Source organism: Silurus aristotelis (assembly GCF_946808225.1).
Source record: "Silurus aristotelis genome assembly, chromosome: 12".
Classification (NCBI taxonomy): Eukaryota; Metazoa; Chordata; class Actinopteri; order Siluriformes; family Siluridae; genus Silurus; species Silurus aristotelis.
Window position 1 is genome coordinate 29830550 of NC_139585.1, and position 15359 is coordinate 29845908.

At 40.9% G+C, this 15359-nt stretch overlaps 1 protein-coding gene and 2 long non-coding RNA genes across 3 annotated transcripts in view; 1 reads left to right on the forward strand and 2 right to left on the reverse strand.

Moving 5' to 3' along the window:
• Positions 1–15359, forward strand: part of LOC310734376 — a 159544-nt gene that overhangs the window by 55813 nt on the left and 88372 nt on the right. The gene's annotated exons all lie outside the window — the stretch shown is intronic.
• Positions 1–15359, reverse strand: part of LOC310734355 (uncharacterized protein) — a 198600-nt gene that overhangs the window by 50924 nt on the left and 132317 nt on the right. The window lies entirely within an intron of this gene.
• LOC310734369 lies at positions 48–12847 on the reverse strand. Its single transcript, XR_014536019.1, has 11 exons — positions 12704–12847; positions 10864–10929; positions 8584–8679; positions 8189–8279; positions 7620–7652; positions 6029–6094; positions 4213–4305; positions 2016–2446; positions 1849–1906; positions 1640–1723; positions 48–1021 (listed from the first exon to the last, which is right to left on the reverse strand). It is a non-coding gene; the product is annotated as an uncharacterized lncRNA (long non-coding RNA).

The following is a 15359-nucleotide window of genomic DNA, read 5'->3' on the forward strand; positions in this document are numbered from 1 at the left end:
TGATCATTATTGCTATCACTTTGCTACTTTGTGCTAATTTATGTAGGAGGAGGCTCAGTTTTGGATGTGAGATGGTTTCAGAGTCGTCAGTGACGTATGTAGTTAATTCTTTATAGAAGATTGTGTTCTGTGTCAAATCTAATGCTCACTTCAGAATGTTAGAGGTGTTGCTTAAAAACAACTGCAATAAATATAAGGAGTGAAGAAAGAATAGATTTTATTATTCAATTTGTCCAACACACAACATATCATTAGCTGACAAAAATACTGTAGTAAAGTTTGAAGCTCTGCAGTCACATACAGACTGAATATAATACAAACACAATACATAATAAAAGAGAAATAAACAGGCCAACACATACAACACTATTACACACATGTACAGTCAGATCTTTCTTTCACAATGTTGTAAACATGCAGCAGGCAGAGTTTCCTCTCACCTGCAAGTCTTTAAATCCAAAAGAACCAAAAAATTAAATGAAAGAAACTTGATCTCATTACAGAATTATATTTATACTTAACACAGTTACAGAAAAATATATTTAGATTCACTTTTCAGTGAAAATATTATTTTTACATTTGTACACTGTATATAAAACTAAACTCTAAATAGACAACTTTGCTCTCCCTGGATCTTTATATAAGGTTTTCCAATAGTATAAAAATTCTATGTATAAAATGTATGAAAAATATAAAATGCATTTAAAAATAAAAGTCATAAAAGTCAGTCATAATATTCCACAGGAGGAGCAAATTGGAGAAATTCACATAAGGTGCACAAACACAAGCACACATTACATATATCACATTACAAACACTTTTTAAACAATCCATGTTGTGGGTTGTTTATGATCAGAAAGTGTAAGTATGTCTATAAAAGCAGACTCTGGCAGTTTGTTTTTCTGAAACACTCAATGTTTTTCTACATTATGGCAAGAAAACATGAAACCAACAACAACCTCAGAGAAGTGATCTGAAGAGATTGATCAGGAAAGGGGTTATAAGGCCGTCTCCACACTAGCTGAAATCTATCATATTACATTAAGAAGGTTTGTGGATTGGAAAAAGAGTCTCAGCATAAACAGACCTTCAGGCACCAGAATAATACATTAACCCAGCTGTGAAGCATGATGGTGGAAGCATGATGGTTTGGGTTTGTTTTCTTTCTCATTAACATTTTTTTGTCAGACGCGAGACCTTTTCATGCTCATGGTTGCACAGTCTAATCACCTCACACTAGAGGGTGCTGGGGGGATTTCAGTCACTCTGATGAAAAAAATAACTACAGAAAGTCAGATGATAAAGAATGAAGGTAAATGTACTTTGGCATCTTCTGGCTTTGTATTTTAGGATTTCATGCATGAAATGTGGATCTGCTTCAGAATGGAACTTTTTGGCGTACAGATTAACAGGTAAATACATGCAGCTAAATGTAATATGATGAATGAACTATTACTTTATTAACTTTATTATTAGTGCATTGAGGGACTGTATACAGCTGAACATCCTGAGTCTAAATAAATCAACTGGAGATCAGTTTTACTCTTGTATAAGTAACAGTTGTGTACATTTTAGCACTTTGTACTGTATAGACATTAAATAATTAGTGTAAAATGAAAGCATGTAGGAATTATCTTACCTGCTAAGATTCTGAGAGCTCAGGTACAGTATTCTGTAGATTCTGGAGTTCATGTTCATTATCGGGTTGATGTGAGTTTGAGTCCTGTTTTTGTGGTACGACATTATTTTTAGGAATTGTTCTGTTTATTAGTCTCATATGATTCACAAAAGTTGATTAAATAAAAGCTTCTATTTATTCCATGTAAATAAACACAGTAATAAACTCACCTTCTGTTTCTGTTTACATCCACGACATTCTCGCAGGCTTTTTATATCCTTTCTCAATCTGTACAAATGAGAACAGGAATGATCATGTCTTCTGTCTAAACAAACTGATACAGAAACCAAATCTTCATATTTATACTTGTTTGCATTTGTCAGCAATGCACACAAACCCGTTTCTGTTCTCCTTCCCTGTGTGATGGGAACAAACGCAACAGTCAGACTTCAATCCAAATATAATCTATTTATATGGTATACTAATGAATTATCAGTCTCTAGGAACTTATAATACAATAATGTTTTCATGAGATGATGTTCAAGAAACAACAAGGACAGAAAACGATAAATTAATAAAGTAGAATTTTATGTGATTCATGTTTTCTGCTGTGCTACATTTCATTACTGTTAAATACAATGATCGTTGTACATCTTAATATAACCCTCATCTGAGGAAATTCCATATTCCAATCCAACTTGACTTCATGTCATGTCTGGAGATTATACTTACAGAAAGCAGACATCTGTAAAGTGAGTCAGCACATGGCAAAGACACATTCAGCTGGTATTACAATAACTCGCAGATCCACTGTGCGCTGATCAGTTCCTGTTTAGAACAAATAAAAGTTAAAAATTTGTAGCACCATATATTGTTAGATACTCATTTCATTTTGTGATCATCATCATCATCATCATCATCTCCCGCTTATCCGAGGCCGGGTCGCAGGGGCAGCAGTCTAAGCAGAGATGCCCAGACTTCCCTCTCCCTAGACACTTCTTCCAGCTCTTCCGGGGGGACACCGAGGCGTTCCCAGGCCAGCCAGGAGACATTGTCTCTCCAGCGTGTCCTAGGTCTTCCCCAGGGGTCTCCTCCCAGTGGGACGCGCCCGGAACACCTTCCCAGGAAGGCGTCCAGGAGGCATCCGGAACAGATGCCCGAGCCACCTCAGCTGACCCCTCTCATTTTGTGATCAGTAACTTTAACATTTATATAGAAATACATTTTCTATTAATATTATTATTATTATTATTATTATTATTATTATTATTATTATTATTATCATCAATACAATTTTAATAAGATTCTGGAAGGTGAGAAGATGCCTGAGGAATGGAAAAGGAGTGTACTGGTACTGATCTTTAAGAATAAGGGAGATGTGCAGACCTGCAGTAACTACAGGGGAATTAAGTTGATCAGTCACACCATGAAGTTATGGGAAAGAGTAGTGAAAGCCAGGCTGAGAGAAGAGGTGACCATCTGTGAGCAACAGTATTGTTTCATGCCGAGGAAGAGCACCACAGACGCATTATTTACTTTGAGAATGTTGACGGAGAAGTATAGAGAAGGTCAGAAGGAGTTGCATTGTGTGTTTGTGGATTTAGAGAAAGCGTACGACAGGGTGCCGAGAGAGGAGTTGTGGTATTGTATGAGGAAGTCTGATGTGTCAGAGAAGTATGTGAGGGTGGTGCAGGACATGTATGAGGACAGTGTGACGGGAGTAAAGTGTGCAGTAGGAATGACAGACTGGTTCAAGGTAGAGGTTGGACTGCATCAAGTATTGGCTCTGAGCCCTTTCCTGTTTGCAGTGGTGATGGACAGGTTGAAGGACAAGGTCAGACAGGAGTTTCCGTGGACTATGATGTTTGAGGATGATATGATTTGTGGTGAGAGTAGGGAGCAGGTGGAGAAGAGCCTGGAGAGGTGGAGGTACATGCTGGAGAGAAGGGGAATGAAAGTCAGTAGGAGTAAGACAGAGTAAATGTGTGAATGAGAGGGAGGGCAGTGGAGGGGTTAGGTTGCAGGGAGAAGAGGTGGAGAAGGTGAAGGAGTTCAGGTACCTGGGGTCAACAGTGCAAAGTAATGGAGAGTGTGTTAGAGAAGTGAAGAAAAGAGTGCAGGCAGGGTGGAGTGGGTGGAGAAGAGTGACAGGAGTGATTTGTGATAGAAGAGTATCTGTGAGAGTGAAAGGGAAAGTTTATAGGACTGTGGTGAGACCTGATATGTTGTATGGTTTGGAGACAGTGGCATTGAGTAAAAGACAGGAGGTGGATGTTCATTTGGGATAAGATGATGGACAGAATTAGAAACAAGTTTATTAGAGGGACAGTGCGTGTAGGACGTTTTGGAGACAAGGTGAGGGAGGTAAGATTGAGATGGTTTGGACATGTGCAGAGAAGGGACATGGGGTATATCAGTAGGAGAATGCTGAGGATGGAGCGACCAGGAAGGAGAAAAAGAGGAAGACCAAGGAGGAGGTTTATGGATGTGGTGAGGGAAGACATGCAGGTATGGAGACGGATGATCCGCTGTGGAGACCCCTAATGGGGGCATCCGAAAGACGAAGAAAATTATTATTAAAATCACAGACTCACGTGCTTTAAGGATCAGCTCCACTAATAACGCAGCCACGTTCACAAAAACAACCAGCCCTGAACCAATCATGAACACAACCATACTCCATACATCTGTAATACAAAGTCATGATGATTAGAGAAAATAGAAACTTTTTTCCTTTCATGTGAGTTTGTTGTAAATAAAGAATGTGTATTTGATTGATTTATGTATTTAATTTATTTTATGGCCTGATTTTAACTCTGATATATAGTGGGGCAAAAAAGTATTTAGTCAGCCACCAATTGTGCAGGTTCTCCCACTTAAAAAGATCAGAGAGGCCTGTAATTTTCATCATAGGTACACTTCAACTCTGAGAGACAAAATGATCACATTGTTTTTTAAAGAATTTATTTACAATTATGGTGGAAAATAAGTATTTGGTCAGCTACTAAAAAGCAAGATTTTTGGCTCTCACAGACCTGTAACTTCTTTAAGAGGCTCCTCTGTCCTCCACTTTTTATCTGTATTAAAGGCACCTGTTTGAACTCATTATCAGTATAAAAGTCACCTGTCCACAACCTCAATTAGTCAGACTCCAAACTCCACTATGGCCAAGACCAAAGAGCTGTCAAAGGACACCAGAAACAAAATTGTAGACCTGCACCAGGCTGGGAGACTGAATCTGCAATGGGTAAGCAGCTTGGTGTGAAGAAATCAACTGTGGGAGCATTGATTAAAAAATGGAAGACATACAAGACCACTGATAATCTCCCTCGATCTGGGGCTCCACGCAAGATCTCACCCCATGGGGTCAAAATGATCACAAGAACAGTGAGTAAAAATCCCAGAACCACACAAGGGGACCTAGTGAATAACCTGCAGAGAGCTGGGACCAAAGTAACAAAGGCTACTATCAGTAAGACACTACGCCGCCAGGGACTCAAATCCTGCAGTGTCAGACGTGTCCCCCTGCTTAAGCCAGTACATGTCCGGGCCCGTCTGAAGTTTTCTAGAGAGCCTTGGATGATCCAGAAGAGGATTGGGAGAATGTCATATGGTCAGATGAAACCAAAATAGAACTTTTTGGTAAAAACACAACTTGTCGTGTTTGGAGGAGAAAGAATGCTGAGTTGCATCCAAAGAACACCATACCTACTGTGAAGCATGGTGGTGAAAACATCATGCTTTGGGGCTGTTTTTCTCTAAAGGGACCAGGACAACTGATACGTGTAAAGGAAAGAATGATTGGGGCCATGTATTGTGAGATTTTGAGTGAAAACTTCCTTCCATCAGCAAGGGCGTTGAAGATGAAACATGGCTGGGTCTTCCAGCATGACAATGATCCTAAACACACCGCCCAGGCAACCAAGGAGTGGCTTCGTAAGAAGCATTTTAAGGTCCTGGAGTGGCCTAGCCAGTCTTCAGATCTCAACCCCATAGAAAATCTTTGGAAGGAGTTGAAAATCCCTGTTGCCCAGCAACAGCCCCAAAACATCACTGCCAAACTACCAGCACCAGTGTGTAAAAACCTTTTGGAGACTTACAGAAAACGTTTGATATCTGTCATTGCTAACAAAGGTTATATAACAAAGTATTGAGATGAACTTTTGTTATTGACCAAATACATATTTTCCACCATAATTTGCAAATAAATTCTTTGAAATTCAGACAATGTGATTTTCTGGATTTTTTTTTTAATCATTTTGTCTCTCATAGTTGAAATGTACCTATGATGAAAATTACAGGCCTCTCTTATCTTTTTAAGTGGGAGAACCTGCACAATTGGTGGCTGACTAAATACTTTTTTGCCCCACTATATTCTGACTGAAACATGACAAAGATTTCCGTATTTACAGGGCTGTATCACAGTGTTTCTGGAGTTTGAGTCAGATTCTGGACTTCTGGTAGCTAAAGCAAAATCTGTCAATTTATATAAGTGTGTAAGTCAGATTTTTTCATTATGCTATTTACACCTATACAAATAGACACCAAATGTCCAACTCTCTAACCCATTAATACTCCTCAGTTTTGATATACTGTACATCTGTCAGGGATCCACCTGCCACTTCCCCCTCGGTGGCAGTCATGCCACCGCTCTCTCTGCTGCTTCTGGCTTTGATTCTTGACACCTGTCCCTCGTTAACTATTCAACTATATAAACTCCCATTCCAGAGTCACAGGCTTTCAGTTCTTGAACGTCATGCTACCGATCTCATGGATCTTCGACCGCCAGCATTCCCCGCTGGTCCCTGCTTGGATTATATCCTTTCTGTGGATTACTCGTTCCTTGGATAATACCCGTTCCGAGGACTAGACTTGCGCCGTTAACTTTCCTGACTAGGGTTTGTACTCTCCCTGACTCTGTGTTGTGCTTTGCGCAATCATTAAACATGATAGTTACTCCCTCTGTCTCGGCGTGGCCTGCGCCATGACAACATCATTCTTAAAGATATATGTTATGGGTACAGATGATACAATGAACAATAATGATGCAAATGAATGCTGGGTAAAAAATCTGTGCAGCTCATCAATGATTCTACACCATTTTCTGCAATTACGAGCACTGATATGAAAGAATTAAAATTTTCATAAATCTGAAACAAAAGTCTGGGAATTTTTTTAAATTGGAAATAACAAAACTTTAGAGGGATGCCAAAATACCTAAACATGTGATTAAACACTATTTCTGAAGTTGGAGGCATAATTATTAATGGGCGGTGTAAAGTATGTTGGCTTGGACAAAGACTGAGCAGGAGAAACCAAACCTCTGGATGTACTGAAGCATATGTGGCCACCACAGGGAACATGTCTGTGATGGTGATGAGGAGAGAAATAAGGGCTCTTGGTGAATGATGCTGATGTGGAGGCTTTTAGGGTTGGTGCAATGGATGACTGATCTTCCCTTACAAATCTGTGTAGTGTATGTCTTGGTGACAGTATGTATGCTGGATTTTGTTCTGGGAATTATAGTGTGCTGATGACTCTGGCATTGAACTGATGTGACAATTAGAGAAAACGAACCTTTCCTTTACAACCGAGTTTGTGGTTTTGTAACTACAAAATTAATGTATTCTCATCTAGTCTTTTTCTGATTTGGATCTGAACTGGCACAGAAGAGAGAAAGGAAAAAGGCAATGTGCAACCTGGTGTTGAGGACTGTTCAAGAAATATATGGAACACTCTTTAAAATAGGTTTAAGAAACAATCTAAGGAGACATTGTGTATTTTGGTGGTTTGTATGTTGTTATGTTCTTTGGATTTTAGTGTGCTGTTGACTCTGGCATTAAACTGACACGTAACAATTCGAGAAAGAAAACATCTGCTTTTCAGATGAGTTTGTTGTTCGGCATCTGTAGAATTAAGATATTTTATGTCCAGATTTTAATTCAGATATATCTTGATTGAGATGTCTGTGAATTTTAACAGAAAATAATTTAGTACTTACGTTGTTGTCTCCAGGTATTTCTGGAGTTGTATTCTAGAAGTATAATAGCACAATCAGTGAATTTATATCAGCAGTAACAAGTCTATCACAGTAAAAAAAAATCTCCTGAAGCTCCTGAACATCAGTGCTAATCTGAACATATTTGGTTTTATATGAAAGTGGCGTATATAGTATGAGATATAGCGTGACATTCACACCATTGCACATGAAGGCTACGTTTCCAGCTGTTAGTATTTAGTAAGACATTTTTTTCCAGTCGAGTCTAGACTACAGCTTTTTAACAAACTGTTACATTTATGAAACGAAGTAAATTTAGACTAGTGCAGAACAATCAAAAGACAGAGTTAAATCACACATAAATTACTTTATGATAAGACGTAAATTATGTCATCAATTAATTTTAAACTTGATTAAGAAAAAACATCTGGATCATAAGGTTTTATACAGCCATTGTGGAGTCCATGTCAGCTCGAGTACACACTGTCATTAAAGTTTAGGTTAAGTGATTATAACTTTGGTCATGAGTGTGTGTGTGTGTTAGACCTAATTAGAATTCATTAGAATTAGACCTGCTAATCGCTTAAGACTTGAAAATAGTGTCATCATGGTCAAAATGTAGAATGTAGAGGAACACAGTCACCCAGGTCAATGCACCACGTTCTACAACATAAAAACAACACAAACAAAAACATTTTAACAAGTGAATCATAGCTCTGTTTTTGTTATTATTAAATTATAAATATACAAATAATTCAATACAAAACTGCAATAAACCACTTTTAAAGCTAAAACACACGTTCTCTGATTTAATGTGACGTTGCTGTGATGTAACTTTGATCTGAGATCTTTAGGTCTGCATTAAATAAACAATTAGAACTTCTTTTGTACATAAAAACCATATAAAAGAATCATCCAGTGGAACAGAATCTCCAGTAAACTGTAGTGGAACAGGACCGGTACTTACCGTTCACATCAGTCACTACATCGTAATGGAAGTAGATCGACCCTGATACACTCGCAATCTCCAGGATTATCATTATTGATACAAAGAGGAAAAAATCTACAAAAACCAACAACAAAAGCAATGTTACATATTTGATGTGACATCAATCACTGTTCTTACTGAGGTGATCAAATCTGCTACACTCCGTACCAGAATCTGCAAAACCTGTTAATTTCTTATCATAATAATAATAAATACAACAAACTCCAGAATTATTGGTGTTTAAAAAATAAGTAAAATCTGTTTTTGCACATCAGTGTAATTGAGATTCCCAGACTCATTTCAGTGCTTGTTGTACTGTATCTCCAGGCTGATGGTGGTGAGTAAGTTTGCTAATGTATCTTTCCATAATGTGAAGATTTCCTACAATAATCCTACAGCCTGATACTTGCACAAGCCTGCAGTCTGTTGGGGCAGAGTCAAATTTTTAATTTTCATCTCTCACCATGCCAGTCACAATAGATTTTTGCTTCTGATTAGGATTAATAATATTTTTAACTGCATTTTATTAATGTACTTTAATAATATTTTAAACTGAGTTTTCTGTTACCATCAAAATAGAAATGAGATTAGGGTGAGCTTTTGAATTACAAAGGACATTGACCAAGGACTACATTACCCATTAGCCATTTAACCTTCAGCTGACTTGGTCACAAGTTTCTGATCCCTCACACCTGAATCACATTGTTTTATATACAAGGCTCATCTTTAGCCCTATTCGAACGGGACTAGTTTTTCAAACGACGTTTGAGTTAGAATTTTTTTCAGATGAAGTCTGTCATTTTATGTATGGATTCGGACGGGACTAACATCTCCGTGTTTATTGCGGAGGTAGGAGTGTCTGTGTTTAATATGTGGGCGTTGCACAAGAACTTTACATCCATTATTGGTGCGCAGAAAGCAGAAATTTGAATACCGGCATGCTAGGGTTAGTACGGTAGTTCACGTTGACCAAAACACACAAGTAAACGCGTTTTGGAAAAAAACATTTTCGCCAATCACAGACATTCGCATTTGGACGGGATTAGATTTCTCAGAGGAGCGCCGAGTTTGCTGAAATACAGTAGGTAATTTGCTCTGGAATTTTTACAGAGGTCGTGTGAGAAAAAGACAGACATGGCAGATTCGGACAGGATTAAAATCACAAAGTACCTCTGTGAAACAGACATTTCTCTAACGACCCCCTGTAAAACTAGTCCCGTCCCAATAGGGCTTTTGTCTCATGTTTTTTCTTTCATGGTTATTGCTTTTAGCTCAGGTTTATGGTTCATGTTATTTGGTGTTTATTTCTTGATCTGTGTTTCTTCATTTTATATATTTGCACCTTATTTAAAATTATATGCTGATATATTTCTTGTCTTGATGGAGTGTAGATGTTTCTTGGAATGAATCTTCGCAGACACTGTTATTTCTTTGTAAATAAAGTTTTTATTTAACATAGAAATTCAGCATCTTTACGAGCCTCCTGGATCAGCTCGGAGCCGCCGTATGGATGAATCGACGACTCCCGATCCATTGCTATACACACGTTAAATAGTTTGCCCGTTCTCTGGGTCCGCCTCTTAATGTATAACAGATGTATATGAGTCTATTTCGCAATAATGTAAAGCGAAGCCTGTCTTTGTCCAGACTAAATGTATCTCAGATGTACCAGAGCTCACTTTCCCAGACCATTCATATTAACATCTAGTGAACGGGTCACAGGTCGTCTATCAAGAGGACATGCATCCTGGATCATATTCTATACTTCGTCATATACTGATTTAAGGACGACAGCCCGTCTCATTTTCCCAGTCATGGCTCTTAAGATAAACACTATGGGCCTTTCATACATTTGGCTTAAAGGAAAACATCTGGCCAGACAGTTCAGTATAGGAGCAGAGAATTATCTTCAGCTCCTACATGAATTTCATCAGAAGAGAAATAATCTGAATTAAGGCATTTAGATACTACATATTTAAGATATTACATATTTAAGATACTATAATGCACTTGCATCTGTTTGTCCAGTTATTACATGAAAATAATTATGTATATTTTTAAACATTCAATAAATGTCTTTTAAATGTTTAAGTTGTGGGTAAAATGTTTGGGAATTTTGAGATCTGAAGTTGTGTAATCAGTTAACTTTTATCTAACTATGGATTTTAAAATGTTTAAGTCTCAATATAAATGAATGTTTATGAATACATATTGCATAAAATAAATGAAATAAAATAAATTATTACACAATCTACTTACTCAAACGTTGGTAAGAAATCAAACAAAATATTCCCAGAAGTGGAAAAAGTAACACAGTCAGATTTGCTGAAAAACAGAGAATGTTAAATACATTAAAATAAAACTTTTGCTTCCAAAAAATTCATTTGATGTAAAATTAGTTATTGTAATGATGATGATGATGATTATATCCTGCACTGTAAACATGATCCAAACTTCACATACACAACTAATACTGAACTCCAGTGGGTTTACAGTGGGTAATTTAGGATCTCTTTATAATAAGGGTAAAAAAGTAAAAAATATATTAAAAGATTAAAAATATCTACAATTTCAAAGTTTTTAATTTCCAATTAAAATGTAGTGTAACATCGTCTCTAGGTTACGAACGTAACCCTAGTTCCCCGAGGGAACAAGACGCTGCGTCGAAACGCTATGGGAACGCCCATGCGTGACCGCGCTCTGAACCACGTGTGAAATCTAGCCAATAGGCAAGCCATGACGTCATATACAGGCGACGTCGCGTAAATCAGGAAGCTACAAGATGGCGGTGCGGTGGTAGCGACATAAGCTTCTGCAAAGAGAGAAGGTAAGCGCCGCAGGGATGCAGGGAGTGTGGCACGGAGACGCAGCATCTCGTTCCCTCAGGGAACTAGGGTTACGTTCGTAACCTAGAGACATTCCCCTTCAGGAACTCGAGCTGCGCTGAAACGCTATGGGAACGAGTGTACAATCACCGCTGGAGGAAGGCAGCATCCTGAACACCTTGTGGCAAGGCCGACCTCCTGGTAGTGCCGGGGACGGACGGGCACCGTAGCATGAGGTGCACACCGCCCTCCAAGATGCAAGCCATCAGGCTTACACACCACAGTCCATTCACTAGAGGTGAGGACGAACCTCAGGTCGTCCAGCCCCTTCTCAGGCTTAGAGTGTCGCCAGGGGCCCCTAGGACCTCCCCTCGGGAATCGGGTGGCAACGCTCTCTTACCGGGCTAGTTCGCCTCTCTGTACCAGGGCGAGGCTGACGCCAAGCAGCCCCATCGGAGCAGTAAGGAACTACCACTGAAACGCCACCGCAGTCTCCTGAACCTGCCAGCAATCGCCCTCACCTACAGCATCACCAGGTCAGGCAAGGAGGGGTCACCGTGGGGCACAGAAGGAAGCTCACATCGTCCCTTCGTGTGTTGCAGGCCAGCCTGGTATGCCTGCAACACACATCGTGTGGAAGCAACCCGCAGCCTGACCCGCCATCATAGATGCAGCACTCAGGGAGAGACAGCTAGCTAGCATCTCCACCACAAGCGGCATCGTCCCGTAGCTTAGCTCTAATAACATTTGCACACAGCGAGAAACATTGGAAAAGCACGCGCGCACACTGGCCTCCCAGGACCCAGACACCTCGGTGTGCTCGGGGAGCTCGCCTCGCAGCCGGGAGTGCATAGCCACACGGCTAAAATGCTAACAACCGATACCCTCAAGAGCCGACTAGGCACGCTCCTAAGCTAAGCAAGCAACACATCGGCTGCGTGTCACCCCCCCACCCCCCCCTCCCCCAAATGAATCGGGGTAAGCAGGAAACACACAGACAGAATTCTGCCTGCATATAAGGTCATGACTGCACAGATAACACACTCAAAGCACTTACCTGAACGAGCAGAAGCTAATGTCGCTACCACCGCACCGCCATCATGTAGCTTCCTGGTTTACACAACGTCGCCTGTCTATGACGTCACGGCTTGCCTATTGGCTAGATTTCACACGTGGTTCAGAGCGTGGTCACGCAGGGGCGTTCCCATAGCGTTTCGACGCAGCTCGAGTTCCTGAAGGGGAAATAATAGTTTTATTTTTATCCATGTACTTACCTAAAGTACGAGATCCATAGATCCCTAAAATGACAAATATTCGTAGTAGATTGCTGAATCCTGTAGTTCCGTAACTACTGTGTGTTACTTTTCGGAGAATTCTAAAGTATACTGTATTGAAAATAAAAGATTATTAAAAGGTTAATTCAAAGGGGATGAAAAATAAATAAAAGCTCAAGATTTTTATTTATATTTCAAGATTTTACGACCATTACAAAAACAACCCTAAACAGAAGCTAGTGTTTTATATCCCAGTGCCCTTATTTCAGTGTAAGGACCCTCTGTTACTGTGATGTAATAAATGTGAACATACATACGATCACATTTACATGTGAATCAATACAAAACTGAATTATTTACTTGATTTAAAGTAAATTAAATAATAAAATAATTTTTAACATACAGTGCTGTGTAAAGGCTTTAAAAAGACCTTCTGTAACACAAATATGCCTTAATAATATCAGGTAGAGATTATTTATAACATATGAGGTGATAAGTTGGTCCGAGTGTGAAGGACATCTGAAACTTTTAAATAACGTGAAACTGTAAAACCCTGTTGTACGAGCAACTAATAGTACGAGCAAACGGAGATACGAGTGACCTTACTCGAACAATTGTACCCTGTTTCACGAGCAAATTTCGAAGGCATGAACAAACCCACGCTGCCTGTTCCCCGTTTTCTACCGAGGGTAGCATCTGTTGCTTATGCTGATGACGTATCACTCGGTCGCTCTCTTTGTTCATTGCAGCAAAAACTTTTTTTTGTGTTATATTTTTGTTTGACTAGAAATCTTGAAAAATATCTCCGAGGAAAATCAGTGATGGTGTGATTCACTTTTGTTCGGCATTTCCGTTTGTTTACCTGTTGCACTTCTACTTCATTAAAACCATTTGCGGAGTGACTGAAGCAAAACCCCAGAGTAGTGAAGAAAAGGGTTTTGATGAAGTAGAAGTGCAACAGGTAAACAAACGGAAATGCCGAACAAAAGTGAATGGTTCTTCGGGGAGAAAAAACAGAGCTGTAAGAAAACATGATGAGGACAACGAAGATCGTAATGAAGAAGTTTATAACAGCGTAGCAGTGACAAAATACATGAAGCACTTTGGGTTCATCGGAGTCAAGAAAGAACCCAGAGAAAACTCTGCCCAGATTATTTTATATTGTTCTTTCCTTTGAAGTATAGACCGAAGTTTCCTTTAAATGTAAATAAGATATAAGACATGCGTGAGGAAACAAAAGGCTGGGGAAGACCATTCTCGGGGGCGGAGGTCAGCAGGTGGTAATCACCAGTATTCGCACCTTTGCAGGTCACCCCCCAGCAGGTCAGGAAGGGGTATTGTGTAAATGATAATCATGGTCTCAGATACCTTTTGGTTAGAGATAGTCCTTGGGGCTTGCTGCTTCTCCCAGACTGATTAAATTATGTCTATGATTCTGATTGATACAACTGAAATTCTACATAACTACTTTTGTGAAATGTAAGCCGTTTTGCGGTTGAGCTTATTTTGATATAGCGTAGGGTGGAATCTGGGTTAAGGCAGTCTGTAATTCTTACAGAGCGGTCTCTGAAGGTACAGAGAGACCGCGGCGGATATCCACTGGAAAGTGGAATGTCGTGTACTGAGGTGACAGTGTTCATCTATGTGAGATAGTAAAACTGACGGTGAGTGAGAGCAGGAGAGGGGTTTATGTAGGGCTGCAGTTAACGAGCCGCAGGTGCCAACACAGGGACAGACTACGTGTGTGTGTGTGTGTGTGTGTGTGTGTGGAGCTGAGGGATGGCGTGGCAGGCTGTCCCCTGACATCCCTACGGAGGGCTCGGCGGAGTTGGGTGTGGGCCGACTCCCACACCCGGACTCTCTCCCGGAACCAGTAATCTACGGCAGGGACGTTGGACGGCTGGTCCAACCATGGGAACAAGGGGGGCTGGAACCCCAGCACGCATTGAAACGGGGTCACGCCGGTGGTGCCCTGTCGTAGGGAGTTCTGGGCGTACTCTGCCCAAGGCAGGAACCGGCTCCACTCTGCCTGATCCTCATGGCAGTATGACCGTAGGTAGCGCCCCAACTCCTGGATTTTCCTCTCTGTCTGCCCGTTGGATTGAGGGTGGTAGCCAGATGACAGGTTGACCGCCACGCCGAAAAGCCGGAAGAATGCCCTCCAGACGCGTCCGCGGTCCAACACTATTTCTTCCGGGAGACCGAAGTTCTGGAACACGTGGTGGAAGAGAGCTTCGGCGGTTGCCAGGGAGAGGTATGAAGCGGCAGGCTTTGGAGAATCGATCCACCACCACTAGCACGCAGGTGTGACCTTCAGACTGTGGCAGGTCCGTAACAAAGTCAATGCCTAGGTGGGACCAGGGCCGTTCGGGAATCAACAGCGGGACCAGCTTACCCACAGGTAGGTGGCGCGGGACCTTGGACATGGCGCAGGTCAGGCAGCCCTGACCATAGCGTGCCACATCCCTGTGCATATTGGGCCACCAGAACCGGGCAGAAAGAGGGTTCCCTGGCGCCCCGGGTGGCCGGTGCCGGGAGTGTCGTGGACGGAGTTCAACAATGCGGGACGGCAGGCTGTGGGGACGAACGTCCTGCCTTCCGGGCACCCGGGGGGCTGCGGGCTCGTGGCTTGAGGCCGAGCGGATTTCCTCTTCGA